Below are 4,971 nucleotides of genomic sequence, written 5' to 3'. Positions count from 1 at the left end.
AGTGAATCATCACTACTCGCTCGACTGTAACCTCAGAATGGTTACTAGTAAGGATGACGGAGTGTTGGATGAACTCCAACCATCCTCTAGCTACTGGCTTAAGGTCAAGCCTACCTAGCTGGTATGGCTTGCCTTTAGAATCCCTCTATACTGAGCTCCAGGGAGGCAAATATCTTCAAGGACCTGATCCAGCCTTTGGTCAGTATTGACCCTCTGAGTGTATGAGTGCGAGTCCTCTTCGGATTGTGGTAATTGTAGCGTCACCCTCACACTCTCCGAGCTGAAATCCATGATCTGTCCTCTGACCAAGGTCTGCCAATTCTTTGGCTTCGGGTTCACGCCTCTGACATGCTTGTATGTCACCCAAGTATTGGCGTAGAACTCTCGTACCATCAATACTCCAACCTCAGTCACGGGGTTGGCCAGAACTTTCCAACCCCGTATCAGAATCTGATATAGGATCTCTGGGTACTCCCCTGGCTTCAGATCGAAACAGACCTCGAGAATCACCTTTTTCTTGTGCACCACTTCATAAAAGTGGTCCTCATGTGTCTTGGAAAAGAACCGTGTGAAGTACCATGGATCGGATGTAGGAACTTTCTCCTTCCTCTTTCTTGATGAGGATTCTCCCTTCTTGGGTGCCATGGAGATAAAAAAATGAGAGAAGAAAGCAGAGCGCCCAACACTAAACTTAGAAACTTTGCTCGTCCCCGAACAAAATAAAGCTAGAAAATAAGAAAAGGAAAAGAAAATAGAAGAAAGATATAGAGGAGAAAGGAGAAAGACTTCGGCCTTGGAAGGAGGAAGGAAAAAGAATGAAAAGGATGTATGGTGAAAGTGGATGAAGAGAGGGGTATTTATAGGTAGGGGAAGGGTTAGGTTCGGTTTTGGGGAGGGGTAAGGGGAAAGTTAAATTTGAATTTGGGTTGTTGGGAGGAGAGATAGATGGGATTGATGAGAGTTGATTGGGTGGAGTGAAAGGTGGTTTGAGAGAATCAAGGGATGTGATGGGTAATGGGATGAATGAATGTGGATCGAAAAGTGGGTGAAAGAGGAGAGAGAATGGATAAAAAGTTTGAATAGGTAAAAGTGGTTGGGAGTTGGGGTAAACCATTGTCCAAAATCATGCCTCCATCTTCGAAACTCTCCCTTGGGCGCTGAATGCCGGTTCTGGCGTTTAACGCCAGCAGGGGGTCATATATATATATATTAGAAGCACCCCTAGCGCTAAACGCCCTCCCTGGTGTTTAGCGCCCCAAGGGGGGTGCTAAATTGAAGTAAAATGCCCAAAATGGGCGTGAAACACCTAATTGCTTTGCTCCTCTCATAGCGCTAAACGCCAGAACTAGGGTTTAGCGTCCCCAGCAGTTCTCCTCCAGGGTGTGCTATTTTTCTGCCTAGGTTTTTCTGTTCTTGTTTTAAGTGCTATACATGATCACAAACGTCAGAAAAGCTAGGAAAACTATTAAAATCAATGGAAAATAGAATGATATGAAATCAAACTAACATAAAATTGAAATATCACAAAAGCAAACGAAAGGATATGAGTGTTTGGGTTGCCTCCCAACAAGTGCTTCTTTACTGTCATTAGCTTGACGGGCAGCTCCTCTAAGGAGGAGGATCATAGGGGCTCAGATCTACACCCCTCATAGTGAACTTCTTTCCTGTGCTCTCATGAATTAGCTCAACATGCTCCAAGGACAGGATTCTATTCACAGTAAGTGATATGATTGAACTTCTTGTGAAGACTACTCTCATGCCAGGTGAGCAGTCCTCAGAAAGAATCTTCTTGTTCTTCTAACCTTTTGGTACTTTTTTTTTGCCTTCCCTATCTTTGGTGCATGGTGAATGCTCAACACCGAACTTAGGTTTGATGTCAGGCGGTATGGTATAGCTTTCCACCAAGTGAGGCTTGAGTCTTGAACTCTGCATGCTAGTACCTCCTTTGTCAGAGAGTGGTTGAGGTTTAAACATCTTGAACAACAAATAGTCCTCATGCATCCTCAAGCATAACTCTCCTTTCTCCACGTCGATCAGGACTCTTCCTGTGGCTAGGAATAACCTTGCTAGAATGATGGAGTTGTCTTCATCCTCTCCTGTATCAAGTATCACAAAGTCTGCAGGGAGGTAAAGGTCTTCAACCTTTACTAGGTGTTCCGAGGGTTACCTGAAACTGTAGGTCGATCTCGGACGAGATCTTTTGTACTGATCGGAGATGACGGGTCCGACTTGTGCGTGACAGCTGGAGTTGTCACGTCCAACTTGTTGGACTGGCAATGCTACTGATCCTTTGTCACCGAAGGGCGGTGGTACCTGCAAGGGACTCCGATGCTTAAGTTAGCAAGGGTATTGAGCAGGTTTTATGTAGAATCAGAGTATGAGTTATAGCTGGGTGCTCCAGCATATTTATAATGTTGTAGAGTGATCTTTTCTGAGGATAAGATAGTTATCTTATCTTATCTTTAATGGAACTGTCCTTATCTCTATAGGCATGGGCTGCCTTTGGATTTGGGTCGTGTTCCTCTGTTTGGTCCCTTTTTGGGCTTTCCTGGTGATTTGGCCGAGCTCTTGAAGAAGAGGTCGGATAATCCTGACCTGAAGAGGTCGTTCGAGGTGTCCTCAAATAACCCGGGTCGGACAGCTTGACCTAGGGTATGAACAGTGCCCCTGCTCGAGTGCGGTCTTCCTCTTAAGGTCGAGTCCTTATTTTAGAATTTCGATCCTTCTCTGGAGAAGTCGAGCTCGAGCATTGTCGATTTCTTTTTGTAGAGATTCCCCTGAATGCGGAACGTTTTTCTTTTTCCTTCATCCTTTGAAAACGCGCGTCCCTTTGCTTTGGGAATATGCGAGGGTTTAATAACCCATTAATTCTTTTAATGCTCCGTTTCTTTTGCCTCCCACTTTTTGAATTTTCACAAAAAACGGTTTTCTCTTCTCTATTTTCTTGCTTGCGGTAACTTCCCCCTTTTCTTTCTATTCTTATGTTTTGGCTTGCCTGGGACTTGCGTTTTTTGTGTTTCTCTCTGTGACGCCCTTGGTGGTTGTTGGCGCTTCCATTGCTTCGACGGCAATTCCTGATCTCTTCGTCTTCGACTTCTTCCATACTCTCCTCCTCTTTCAGGTTGGTTCTTCTTTCTTCTTTGTTTGCATTGTTCTATTCTTGGTGAAGTCTTGAGTTTTCGTTGGAAAGCTTTGAACCTTTTCGTGTTACCATACTTGGTTGTCACTATGATGCATGTTTTCTGGTTTTCTTTTGACTTTATGCATGCTCTTAGGTGGATATCCTTGGTATTTTGTCACTGTTAGGACTTCGCATGTTGTCGCTGATTTTCTAATCGTACTTTTGATTTTAAGGGTTTATAGGTAACTGTTTGTTTCTTAATAGAAAGATTGCTCCTTTGATGATCAGAATAGCTCAGTTGGTAGTTTTCTTTGTAGAAGATAACGATTTTCTGGTGGCTTGCTTTGATTTTCTTCTCGTGTCGTTGCTTGTTTGGAAGGAGATTTATCTTTCTTCGCTGAGAGTTTTGTTGGGGTGTAGCTTTGTAGACTTTTTCCTGAGTCCTTACTCTTTTCCCTGCCTCCAAAGGATGCCCCGGGACCTTGGTGTGTGTCTTGGGGTTTTCCGTTTTTGTATTGCTCTGAGTCATGTTTGTTCGAGCTGTTTTGATTAGTAATCTATTTTCTTTTTCTTTCTGTAGGACTAGTTGGCCATGTCTTCTCGCAAAAATATTGTTGAGACGTCTTCCAAGGTTCCTGAGGGTATGTCCGACTGGCTGGACTCTCTCGTGTTGATGTGTGTCCCTGTGGTAGATGCTGAGTTTTGTGTAGAGCAGAGAAAACGTCATAGAATTTGTAGTAATCGTGCCCAGGAGAAAGATTATGAGCTTGTAGCACCTAATTCTGATGAGAGGGTTTGTTTCCCGACCTTGGTTCAGGGGGAGCGTCCTTTGTTTTATGCCTATGACTATTTTTTCAGCCAGCTGAACATTACTTTCCCTTTTACTTCTTTCGAGACTGACTTGTTGTGGTCGTGTAACGTTGCTCCATCCCGACTCCATCCGAACTCTTGGGGTTTTATTAAGATCTTTCAGTTGCTCTACCAAGAATTAGATGTCACACCTTCTCAAACTCTCTTTCTATATCTCTTTGTTCTGACCAAGCTTGGGACTACCAAAAAGAAAGCTTCTTGGGTTTCTTTCAGGTCTGCCTGATGAGCGGATAATTTATACGCTTTTTGGCATTGTTTTTAGTATGTTTTAGTTAGTTTTTATTATATTTTTACTAGTTTTTATTTAAAATTCACTTTTCTGGACTTTACTATGAGTTTGTGTGTTTTTTTGTGATTTCAGGTATTTTCTAGCTGAAATTGAGGGACCTAAGCAAAAGTCTGATTCAGAGGCTGAAAAAGGACTGCAGATGCTGTTGGATTCTGACCTCTCTGCACTCGAAGTGGATTTTCTGGAGCTACAGAAGCCCAATTGGCGCGGTCTCAAACGCGTTGGAAAGTAGACATCCTGGGCTTTCCAGCAATATATAATAGTTCATACTTTACCCGAGATTTGATGGCCCAAACAGGCATTCCAAGTCAGCTTCAGAATTCCCAGCGTTTAACGCTGGAACTGGCACAGAAGTGGCAGTTAAACGCCCAAACTGGCACAAAAGCTGGCGTTTAACTCCAAGAAAAGTCTCTACACATGGAAGCTTCAATGCTCAGCCCAAGCACACACCAAGTGGGCCCGGAGGTAGATTTTTATGTCATTTACTCATTTCTGTAAACCCTAAGCTACTAGTTCTCTATAAATAAGACCTTTTGCTATTGTATTTTCATCTTGGTTTTTCTGGTTCCCTATCTGAGGCCGAAGCCAATGATCACCATTATCACTTATGTATTTTCAACGGTGGAGTTTTTACACACCACAGATTAAGGTGTGGAGCTCTGCTGTACCTCGAGTATTAATGCAATTACTA

Source organism: Arachis duranensis, chromosome 7, assembly GCF_000817695.3.
Source record: "Arachis duranensis cultivar V14167 chromosome 7, aradu.V14167.gnm2.J7QH, whole genome shotgun sequence".
In the NCBI taxonomy this organism is placed as follows: domain Eukaryota; kingdom Viridiplantae; phylum Streptophyta; class Magnoliopsida; order Fabales; family Fabaceae; genus Arachis; species Arachis duranensis.
The sequence above is the reverse complement of the archived record's forward strand: the minus strand, read 5'-3'. Positions refer to the sequence as shown.